Raw genomic sequence first — 12,426 nt, forward strand, 5'->3', positions numbered from 1 at the left:
ATAAGCACCGCTTGTAACGCGGATCCCGACGGAAGTTATTTTAAGAACCGTATATACCTCTCGTATAACTATTAAATATTTTCGGGGAATACGCGGCGGATCGCGGCATAGCTGTGCGTACGAGCCATCTTGGTAGGACAGAGCGCGTCGCGTTGAAACGGAAAAGAGGGGAAGAGCGTGGATGCAACAGGAGTGCACTTCCGGAGGGCGGTACTTCTCGCGGTGGCTCTTCTACGTCAGCAATTCGCTGTGCTATTCGTTCACGTGCGTGGCCTATGTGCACAAGTGTTCCAGGTAAACTCCATTACCGGCAGCCATGCTTCTTGCGCCGCTACCGTATACTATTCACCGGCAGTTTGTCAAGACGGTCATTGCGCCGCGAGATAGGGCCTCTCCATCGGTTTACGCTCTGCCACGCGTGCCGCGACGATATCGAGACGCGACGCGTTTCTTTCGGTGAGAAACCGTCCGATTAACGTTTCACGGCGTCGAAATTAAATACGGGAAATGTAACGCGGGTACGAAAAAGAACGCGGACTAAATAATATCTACGAGCGCCGCGAGTCTCGCTGCAAGTCGGTAGTCGTGTTCAGGTTTCCGGGAAGCTCGTAGAAGGTTTACCGTGAGCACATTTGTCGTGTACACGATCCGCTTAAACAGGGAATACGGTGAATCGAGGCGCACGGTAGTACGACAAGTACAAATATGTTAAAAATTAGCTAAACAAATAGATGTTACGCCGACGTCACATTAAGGATCGCGGACGGTTAATTTATTCCATTTAACGTGAACGCGAGCGTTGCCGCGCGCGATTGAAAAGCGCGGCGAATTAAAGCCGCGGCCGTCGCGAATTCCATAGAAATTCCATTATGAGGAAACCGTAAGCGTATAATTAATATTACACGTTAGCCAGGTATCGCGTATGCCCGCACGGCGGACCGCGGACGGGAATGAGAATGGAATTGGCACGCGGTAATGCGACGGGTAATCAAAATTAAAATTCAGTCGGGAGCGCGCCGCGGCACTTTGTTCAGCCGGGATCCAATTTAAAAAAAACCGCCGCGTCATTTTATATTCATTCGCCGCCGGTCCATCTCCGAGTGCACACTCGTAAGTAATAATTAAAAATACTCGTTCGTACAGTTCCGGCCGCGGTTTGCGTTAATATCAGCCGGCGGCGGTCGGATATCCGCATTTCCATCGCTTTTCCATCCCTTAATCAGCCCGCGCCCCTTCGGCGTTTATCTCGTTCGTCATCGTTCTCTTTCTCGTCGCGGACAGCTCTCTTTTTATCTCTCTCTCTCTCTCTCTCTCGACGCTCCGCGCGACGAATTTGCAAGCTTTTAATACAAACGCGGCGCGCGTACACCGTCGAACTCGACTTGTTGTCAACGCCGCTCCTCTTCCTCTTTCTCTCTCGTCCCGTCATCTCGCGGTTCGTCCTCCTCTCTATTTTGCGAGTTCCCGGCTGTTTTTGCTGCTGGTATCTCGACGGCTCTCCACCCCCTTTATGAATAAATCGAGGGAGAACGCGAGTCGTTTTCACCTGCAATCGTCGGCGGTAACGCGATATTCTGTCTCCCCAAACGCGTTGGATTTCTCGCTTTGCGGTGGAAAACGTTACTCGATTTTATTTATGTATATATCTGTACATATATACATATATATATACATATACAATATATTATATATATATATGTATATATATATTCAGCCCCCGTGTTACCGTTCCAGGTCTGAGCTGACAGATCACACGGAATATGCGTTGGCCGTCGCATTCGTTTCTGTCGGCGTTGTCTGTCAACGTAATGAGCAGACACGTTTTGTCGATATAACGAGAAGGCTTGATAACTCTCCGCCGAGCGCTAAAACTCGCGGCGCTTATAGCCGCTTAAATGCAGAATGTCAATATGTGTACGAGCAGAATTTATTGATAGATACATTAACCAGCTCGCGGCTGTCTTTCAACCGCGCCAGCCGACGAGAAGATAAACCTCCGAATTACGCGCACTCGCGCGGCGAGTTATCAAGCCGCCAACAGATCTTTTCGTTTAAAATATTATTTTTTTTTTTTTTCCTCCGCACGACGTCGTCTATCTGATCGCTTTGTTTACGAGGTGTCGGTGCTAATTTTACTCGACAGCGCTTGAAACTTCTCCTCCGCTTTACTTGTGTTCTCTATAAATATTCCGAACTTACGCGCGCACGTCTTAACATGCCGCCGGGCTATTGAACGATATTTCTAACGTCCGAAACGTATCCGCGCTATTCCTTGAATGCACGTGGATCGGAGTGTCTCGTTAGAACACGCTTTCATTGTTCCCGGAATATGTCTGAATGCGCCGCTCGTTGTTAACACGCGCGTGCCACTTTCCGCGCATAAAGGAATCTATGATCGGGATCTCACGACGCCCGTCCATTCGGCAACGCGCGCGCGTAGTGTTTTGCCCACAGGCTATTCTAATGAACGCGGTGAAATAAAAAGAGCCGTACCACGGCGCAACCGAGGGGCGTGAGGGGGGAGGGGGCCCTGTACACGCGCAACTTAGATGGCTCTTTAAATTACATGGGCGGATATAGTCACGTGCCGAAGAAAATGCATCAGCGATCTCGTCGAGCTATCGACCCCCAGGTTCGCGTTAACACAGTTTCCTTTTTGCTCTCGTACGTGCCGACATGATTGATATCTCTCCGCTCTCTCAAAGATTTTCAAGCCAAGAAACTTGCAACTGCGCTCTGACGTTGAATATAATAGCGAACGCATCAACGGTTCATTATTCTTTTTTTTTTTTCTTTTTTTTTTTTACTTTCGGGGGCAACAAATATTTTTTTTTTTTTTTGCGATTTAAACATTTTATATTTTTACGGATGGAAAATCTTAAGTTCGCGTCGTAGGTGACCACGAAGAGACATCCATTTCCCAGCATCCGAATGCAGTCTTGTAAGGGAATCCCGGTAAAGTCATGGGTCGGGGGGAGGGAGGGGGGGAATGGCGCGAGAACCTTTTCGCTGGCGCATGACATCCTTGCTCCGACTACTCGTGAGCACCCTAAACAAAGGGATATTGAGAGACCCGAAGAGATAGGGTAGAGAGGAGGGTGAGAGTAACGGGGAGGGAAGGGCGCGAAGGATAGGCGGGCTACCACCTTAAGGATCAGAGTGACTCCGCCACAATAGTGCGTCACCGAGAATCCGAGAGGGTTTATTAAAGCCGTGGTTGGCGATACAACTCACGTTCTCCGCTCTTCCAGGGAACACCCTTCTATCCTAGTCTTCCTGCTTCACGAACGCGCTTTTCTTCGTCCAAGCTTCCGCAACACGTTCGCATTTATACGCTCGAAAGTGCCCCCCGAAATCAGATCGATCTCGCGCCTCACGTCAAACGTGGAATTTTAAATAAATGCGGCCTCACTTTGGCCTTACGTTACTCGCCGTTCTGCGCTCTGAAAAAGCAAAGCTGTGATTTTTACGTAAGCGACTTACGTCCCTCGGCGAGGCTGGAAGAAAGGATGCGTCGAGGCAAAGACAATTATTTGACGGAACTTAATTTATACTGAAAATAGAAAGAAATTTCCTGGGAGGGAAAAGATGCAGGTGGGAAGGTATCGCGCTCTCGCGGATTTTCATCGTAAGAATAATCCGACGAACTTTCGCGATCGCGGCGGGATTTCCGGTATATCGCTCCGCGGCATTTGCATGAGCATAATCCGAAGACGAGGATACGCGGCGCTTATACGCGCGCGCTATATTCATACCGGGTATAAATCAGGACGTCGCGCCTCGGGGGTTTTATCGACAGGGACATTACGCGAGCATAGCGGTGTACGCGTGTAAGAAGGCGACGGTGGGTAATCGGGACCCTGGAAACACGTGTCCCACATCCCGCCCCTCCGCACCACCCTCCTCCTTCCCCCCGCTCCGTCGTCTCTTTCAGAGGGTGGTGGCCCCCTAGGAGAGGGACTCCTCTCGTCGGTGATAGTGCGACTCCTTTTCCATCGCTATACGAACGTCGCCCTCGTTGACACGAAACGCGCATTAGGCGCGGCTGCATCCTTACAGTCCTTACACCCTCCAGCTCGTTCCGGGTCCTCTGTCCCCCTCCCCCTTCGTCTCGTCCCTTTCGCGTCCCCCTTGTTCGAGCGAACCGGTCATACTTTAGATGTTTCTTACTGGAAAAGCATCCGTTATAACGGCTGATACGCACCACCGATGACATATGTATTGACGTTCGTCGCCGCTTCCGTTGTAACCGGCAGTGTAATCGCCGAGTCTGCTTAAAACGAGACTGACGACTTAGCCCGACACGGAATAATTCCTTTCGATCGTTCTCGCAACGGCCTCGCACCTTTTTTTCCACTCGTTGAGTACTTTTCCACTAATCCAATCAACATGTGCTAATAGTAGTTCATAACAACCTCGTTCATGTAAATTTCTTATCAATTTTTTTTATTCTTTTATGATTGAACGTAATTAACGATATCCGTGGAAAGTACCGAAGAATTACATGATAATTTTATACTTGAAACGGTGGAGGGAAAAAAAAAAAAATATCGTTGCGCGCCACGTGGATAATCCGACAGCTCGGACTAGAGTCTCGAAGAGAATCATTATTTTCTAACGCGAACAAGGCGCGCGTCGTGGTAATACCAGTAAGTCTTGATTTTCAAAGATATATCGCATTTCATAAATCGTCAGCTTTTATACGCGGAGCCATCTCTCAAAAACCGTGGACCCGCGCGAATAAGTTTAAGCGCCGGGCGATCGTATAACGTACAAGTAATTTATGTTTAACTTGTATCGCGCCGGTTCGTGGGGGTCTTCCAGCAATTTTTTTTTTTTTTACGCCCTTCGTAGCGGCGCGGCGCGAGGCGGATAGAATGGAATTAACGCGGTACGCGTGTACCGGCCCCGTCGAGCAAAGCGATAATAAAAGGCCGGCGGAGTAAACTTTCATTTTTACTGGGCGCCGGGACAATTTTTATTTCACCGCGCGGCTCCCTACGTCGCCCAGCGTTTTCTCTCCCGTTCTGTCGCCATTCGTCTATCCGTCGTCGTCCTTCTTCGCCCCGGTAGTCGCCCGGAACTTGCATTAGCGTCTCGTGGCTCGGGCCAGAAGGGTGATTCGACGGCGGTGCTATACTTCCTGGACAAAGTAACCGCGCCATTGTCGCAACAAACCACCCACCCGTCGTCCCTCCCGGGCAACTCAACCTTCTCCGCGCCTCGTTCTCTTGTGAAACGCGTTGTCCATTGTACTCGCGTCGTGTTAACGTACTTGCGCCTGTATACCGCCGCAAATGTAGAAGCAGTTTCTACGGTGGAATTGCACATTATACGTCGCGCGCCTGGTTTTAGCGGCTGATTCCGCATCTCGAGCTTGACCGCTCCGCGTCCCGCCGCGGTTTATGACACGGGTCGATCGCGAAGGACTAGGCCGAATTTACAGCGTAATAAGAGTTTTCGAGAGCTACGAAAAAAGGGCTTTTTCGATGAGTGATAACGCTCGAATTTGTAATTATTACGGCCATTCAAGGGCCCGTAATATTAACGAGGAGATCGCGTTCGATACGATCGCGGGCCTGGGTACATTGCCGATCGCAATTAGATCAACGATCTCGGCGCGATCCCGAGAGATATACCTGCACCTGGTCGTGTCACGGTCGTTGCCGAACCGGTCGGTCCGCGCAGGAGGCAGCGACGTATTTATTGCTTAATTCGCGCTTCTTTGTTTCATAAAAGTGAGAAACAGCTTTAATAACAGGCTACGATGGGAGTATAATGAGGGGTTACGGTAACAACGGGGATACCATAACCACCTCGCGAAAGAAAGCGGGCACGCCGTAACCCGTTTTCGTTCTATTAACGTTGACGTTTCAGATTGTTGATTATGTAAAGCGCTCTACGGACGTTATCGTTAATTTCCGAATACGACGTTGTACCTTCCAAACCCTTCACGATAGCGCGCACCGCGTCGAATGCAATCATACTCTCGCGCCGACAGGAAATTTCATTATTATAACAGCCGGAGATATTTTTTCTCTCTCCTCCTCCGTCCCCTATTTCTTTTCGGATTATGGTAGAACAGCCGGGCATGTGATTTGAACGTAATTTGAGCGAGTACTTTATCAGCGCGAAACGATAGGCGATGAAAGCGAGACGACGACAACAACGACGAAGAAGAGTCTCGTTTTCAGATGCTCCTCATCGACGATAGTAAAGCGGGAGGCGAACGATGGTTGTGAAGAAGGAAGGTGGAAGTGGAGGTAGAAGCGACGGATTATGAGGACGAGACGCGAAAGCGGCAGTGAGGCGATTGTTCGAAGCGTGGAAGCGTGCCTTAGATGCGACAATTGAGGTTCCAGACCGTGAACCTGCAATCAATGCTCTGTCGTCGTCGGCGTCGTGCCGTGGAAAGAGAGCGCGTGCAAGAAAGAGAGAAACGGAGAGAGAAAGAGAAAGAAAGAGAGAGAGAGAGAACGTGGAAGGATCGAGGGAGAAGATCGAGGAGGAAGAATCGAGAAACGCGCGGCAGAGATATTCGGAGGGTGCGAAGACTACCATGGAAAGGGCTGGCTTTGTCTGCCTGTGAAAGCTCCCGAGGGGGAGGGATGGGGGGAAAGGGGGTGAGCGACAGAGAGGGTATTCTCGAAGAATACGCTTCAAAGGAACTCGGCTAGGATATATCCAGTCGGAGTCGCGCATCCCTACCTCGGCGATGAAACCGAACACTTAGCTGTACTTGTATATCCATTTGCGAGAGAGAACTCGCTCTCAAACACAGAATGCAACATGACGGGAGGGCCGCGAAAATCTGTTATGGCAGGCTTGGCGATAACTGCCACTTTTCGTTTAATATCACTGCTGCGTTTCTGTCGTGTGTGCACGGATAATTGCTAGGTTGTTTTTCGGAAGAGGGAGAGAGAGTTAACCATAGTAATTTGTACATATAAAACCGTAAAGCTACCGCTCGATCGATTATGCGATTAACAAGCCCTCCTCGTTATACAGCAGAATCTTACCCGCGCACCTGCTGATCCGAAAATGGTTTACTCTCGAGTATAAGCGAGCGACTTTTGCGAAACAGACCGTACTGTAAACAAATTAATTGTGCATTATACCTTTTTTTTTCCTTTTTTTTTTTTTTTCTCTTTATAAAAAAGAATTTTCGTAATATATTCTCGGCGTCGAAGGTTGATTGCTCGATTCGTTTTCTAAAAGAAAAGCATTTAATAATTCGCGCGCAGAAAATTAATTATCTTATAATCGAGATATTTTTGTTCCTCGCGTATTTAAATTTTAACTCGGGGGACCATTATTTTAAATCGGAAAATATACCGCAGATCTCTCGGTTCTGCCATAAATGCGTAAGCGCGTCGGTTATCAAGTAGGTACGGGCGAATAGATAAATGATAAATTTACACGTGTCCCGCGGAGTTGGTAAATGTCGAGCAGGTGCGACTGGGAGAGACGATCATGCGGCAGGATTACCTGTGCAATGCGGACCATTAGCTGCAGTGTATGCAATGTACTCGAGCGGTCATGTATTTCGAAAGACAGATATGGAATTTTCCGCGGCGAGCGGCGGGCGGCGAGCGGCGGCGGCGGCTAGCGTACGTGACTTCCCCCACTCTCGGCCGCCGAGTATGAGGGATCTAGTAGTAGTTCCCCCCTCAGTCCTCCGTGACCGGTTCTCTGCGACACATCTACGCGCGCGCTTCGTGTTAGATTCGACGCACACCACGCCAAGGTCGTGCACGCTAGCCGCCGTCGCAGCACCACAAACTCCATTTCTGAAGGTAAGTGGTATTCTGGTAGCATTTGCTGACAGAAAATACACGTGCATTTCTGCACGCGCGTGTATCCGCAAACGAATGTCTTTGCGAGCGACAATAAAATTTTTTGTTAACTTTAAACCATCGTCGGTGTCTTGGAATTCGAGTTGAGAACGAGGACTATCGCGTAATATTAATGTCACGTAATAAATCAATCGCGGTTAATTAAAATTAACAGAACGTCGGTTGCGGGAGACATTTAAATATATACAGCAGGCGGCGGGTTTGCAGAATCTTTACTTTTTCCTTGAGAATTTACCGGTTCCTCGGACAAGAGGCCGCGAGTAACAATGCAAAAGACGCCGAAACATTCTGTACGTTTGCGCACATACACGGCATGCGGAGTGTAAATGAAGCGGCTTGTAGGCTAATGGAGGTAGCGCTACCGATGTTGGCTGAGCAATTAAGCTGGTCGGCGAACAGAGGATAAATAACGGATATACAGCAAATCGTCGTGTGCGAGGATACAGCGGTGACTATAAGGAACCGGCTCTCCTGCCCGTCTTCTACAAAATTCATTAATAGCGAGGTTAGCCCTTTAACGACTGCCGATGTTATCGTATTCACGATCGCGCAAACCAGACAGGCATTTGAATTAAGCCATGTAAATACTTGATAATAACGCAGCGTGGTCCCGCATTGCACATTTATCAACTTCGACGAGTGCCTCGTTCGCGAAGTAGCACGGCGAGAATTACCCGACGTACGAGGCATCGACAAAGTGCCCCAACAATTTCATTAAAAAGGAAAAAGGGGAAAAAAAGAGAAAAAAAAATGTTACTCATAATCATCGAGCATTTATTAGATCACAGTTTTCGCGTAATTACAAATCGCGTGATTATTAGCGTCGATCGAGCAAACTTGCTCGATGGCGATATTATTTTCCGACAAGCGGGAGACGCGGCTCAATTACTAGATTTCCGGAGTTTCCGCGAGTTTATGATACCACGAGGATCGGCTTGGGTAATCAATGAGCGTCTCCCTTACGAACGTACGCCCGTTCGAGAGCACGGATTCTCTAGTATTTCCTCCTCGTCCTGCCATCGCGCCGACAATTTCCTGACTGATCCACGTCGGTCGCTTTTATGGCGCCGGCGGTTTATTCCTTTATGACTATCCTCGGCCAATTTCGAAGCGACCTCGTCCGCGGCGCGTTTCACCGCGGAATAAATGCTTTGTCCACCGATTATGCCGTGCTCGGCTCATAAATACATATGCCCGTTTAATATACCAAGCCCATTCCTGTTCCCGATGTTCTCGCCCGTACAAATTAATTACCATATTAAAATTATTTACGTCGCTGGCATAAAAGCGAGATAGGCCGCGTCAAATTAGTTATTAAAATCGCTCGGTGAGGCCCACCGTAATAAAAGTAATTAAAAACGGTACCTTGGTGCCGCTTTAAGGAATCATTGTATAACACATTGCAAAATTTTACTTTAACTCACGCATGCATTTTTTTTTTTTTTTTGAAGTAATAATCGTATGAATTTAAATGAGATAGATATCGAAAATAACACGCTACTCTTCGAATAAGAACCGCTTTTCTTCCTCGCGATCCATCCGAGTGCAAATAAAGAAATCGATGCGAGTCGATCGTTATCCTCTAAACAGTCTAATCTACGAGTCAATTTTCGAGATGCCAATCGTTTCGGTTGCGGGGAACGTTACATTGATGGCGATACGTGCGCTAAATCGTGAAAGCGAACGGGGGGGAAAAAAATGATGCGCGGGCCTGGGGCCGGCATTAATGACGAAACGTGCGGTACTCGTTCGCCTCGTTACTGTCGCCCTGGGGCAATCACGGCAGGCCGAAGGGAAAAGAGAGAAAGACGGAGGCACCCTAACTGCACACACCAAGTCCTCTCGGTTCGCCATCGACTCCTCCTCGTAACGCGGCCAGGATATTATTTGTTTCCACTTGTTTGTGCGCACGAGAGCTCCCGACAAACAAACAATCTGCCCTTCTAAGAGCCGCCATCTCCATTCGGCCACGGATTTGCTTCTCCACCCGTCACCCTTACCCTCCCCGCGCCCTCGCTTCTTCCGCATATGTTTTCGTTATCCAACATATTTCTCTCTCTCCCGTTCTCACGTTTACCTTCGCATTCGCTCGCTCCCTCGCGTGCTTTTCTTTTTCGCGGAATAAATAGATCGTAGGGAAAAAAAAAAGGGGTGACAAAGGGGCGTAAAAACGGAGAGAGCGCAAGAGAGTCGGAGAGAGAGAGAGAAAGAGAGAGAAAGGGAGAGACGAGTCCTTTTCTCGCTCGCATCATCTCGGTGTACGACCAATGAGGCATTCGTTGCGTCTGTGCCAGCCAGCGCGCCCTTTTGTGTCAATACTGCGATAATTATTTCTGTAGAGCGACCCGTAATGGCTCATTCAGACGGTGTCGCCGGCTTTTTTCAATGGTAAATCGCGCCATTAAGCGGCTATAATGAACGCCAGCTCCAGAGTTCCGGTGCAGTGCACTCGCGATGATATTTATCTTCTGCCATGCGAAGGAGGGGCGGTCGGCGTTTCATGGAACGTGCCCTTTTTAAATTTTATTCAGGACGAACGAGCACGTTTCGCAAAAGGAAATTATCACGAATATTTTTTCTTTTTTCCCTTTTTTTTCCTTTTTTTTTTTTTTTTTTTTTTTTAATTCTATCGCAAGCTGATTTGTCTTGACGATTTTAATTCACGGAGTTCGAACAGAGTCCGGAGCTCAAGCTGGTTACATAAATAAAGTTAAGATAAGCTTATTACCAGCTTCGTTTTCGAAAAAAAGACCCCGCGAACGATGAGAAGAGAACGGCGTACATCGGAGATAAGGCTAATACCAGCGATAACGCTGGGATATGTTTCGCGAAATTAAAAGAGTGACATATCCTGCGATAGGTAAACATCATCGTACGCGACGGACAGCTGAACCGCTCACGCCACGTTGCACCTGTTCGAACGATCTTATTTCTTAATCGCGACGATTAAGCAGCCCGTATTGAACAAAAGAATCGTTTACCTTCTTTAGCTCCTTCATATATTACCGTACTATATTCTACGCGCTCGCCGATGATACGGAGTATCGAGCGGAATAAACAAGCTTGTAAATAATGGCGCATCCGTGGTCAAAGAAATTAGCGCACGTCGGCGACATCGTTCAAGCCGTTTTCTCGAGTCAATATTTCAGCGACGTTGTTGGTATATCACGAATGCCAATTTTACTGCGCCGGCATGATAATTATAAGTGTCATTTTGCTTACGATAAAAGCTTATTACTAGTCCATTCGTTTGCGATGTATCGTTTGAGTATCTCGCGGGCAGGTAATCGATATCGTTAAGCATTCCGAGAGCGAACTGCCAATACACGAAGCAGTTTAAGCATGTATTACACCGGTGCGCTACATTTAATATTCACTCCCCCTTCTTCTCCCCCCCTCTTTCGTAATTGAGATGGACCAGTTCGTTCGTCTGCTGATCTCCTTTACGCTGAAAATATATTATACGCTAATATGCGTTTATACAGCGGCATAATTATGGCGAATACTCGTAATTACTTATAACGGGGCAATTTTAGTTCTCCCTGTTCTATTTGTTCATTCTCATAGTATTATTAATTATTAGATTTTATATAATAAATTATTTTCGCCGCACGAGCGAGACCTCGTTGCGGTGGATGGACTCTGATATTCTGTTATCTACTTAAAAGTCTTTTTTTCTGTTTAGATCCTTCATATTTGGAGACGCTGAGGTGTATCGTTGTCGCCGGTAGTTAACGAACCGCGGTCGGTTCGTCGGCCGTTTATTTTGAGAGTACCGTGGGGTTATTCGCGCGATAAAATTTTGTTCGTTAATTATTACAAACGGGAGTGTCGTATTAGTGTCGCGCGTAGAGTAATAAATAATTTTTTTTTCTTTTTTTTTCCCGCGATTGTAGTTTATCCGGTCGCGTTAGTCGCGAGTGTGTGATTCTGTGTCCAGAGAACGAGACCTGAGACGAGGTATCATGCATCGTCAGAACAACGTTAAGGTAAGCGTCTTTTTTTTTACGTAAAATGCCTTTTTCTTTAATTATCGGCTATTGCTAGTTATTTGCTGTTGATTCGCTGTGGCTTGCGTTATATCGTTTCAATAATAATTAGAAGTAATAGGAAAATTAATAATTGATAGAGAAAGGGTTTTTACATTTTAGAAATATTTAATTTATTAGTAATACAGGATATTATTTTTCATTATTTAATGAAAACACTAATTACAGGCGCGTAAACATTTTTTTTTTTTTACAAGATAGACATTATTCTTAGCACCACTATAATTTAAATTTTATATTTGTATGCATAATTATCGTACGCAGAAACTCCGTCGCTGCACTTCTGATCGGTGTGCTAGAAATATTTTTTACAACGTTAGTGTCGCGAGAGAATATTTTTCTAAGATCGAAGCAGCGATCTATATTTTAAAGCTGCGATTTTGAAATTGCGAGGAAACGGTGTCATATTGAAACAATTGTAAGGGTCGCATTAAGCGTTATTAGCGACATGCTTTGCGACCCAAATTGCTGGATCGCGAGCACGGCGAACGAAGGGATATTTTACTACTAATAAGAAGCAT

At 47.1% G+C, this 12,426-nt stretch overlaps 1 protein-coding gene across 4 annotated transcripts in view; it reads left to right on the plus strand.

Moving 5' to 3' along the window:
* The window catches only part of LOC139110075 (ankyrin repeat domain-containing protein SOWAHA-like), a 375,001-nt gene that overhangs the window by 41,451 nt on the left and 321,124 nt on the right, over positions 1 to 12,426 (plus strand). For all 4 annotated transcript variants that reach the window (XM_070669630.1, XM_070669627.1, XM_070669631.1 and 1 more), the window contains exon 3: positions 11,542 to 11,845. The gene's annotated coding sequence lies outside the window, so the exon portion shown is untranslated. The remainder of the gene's footprint in view (positions 1 to 11,541; positions 11,846 to 12,426) is intronic.

The sequence above is a fragment of the Cardiocondyla obscurior genome, linkage group LG19, assembly GCF_019399895.1.
Source record: "Cardiocondyla obscurior isolate alpha-2009 linkage group LG19, Cobs3.1, whole genome shotgun sequence".
Lineage (NCBI taxonomy): Eukaryota > Metazoa > Arthropoda > Insecta > Hymenoptera > Formicidae > Cardiocondyla > Cardiocondyla obscurior.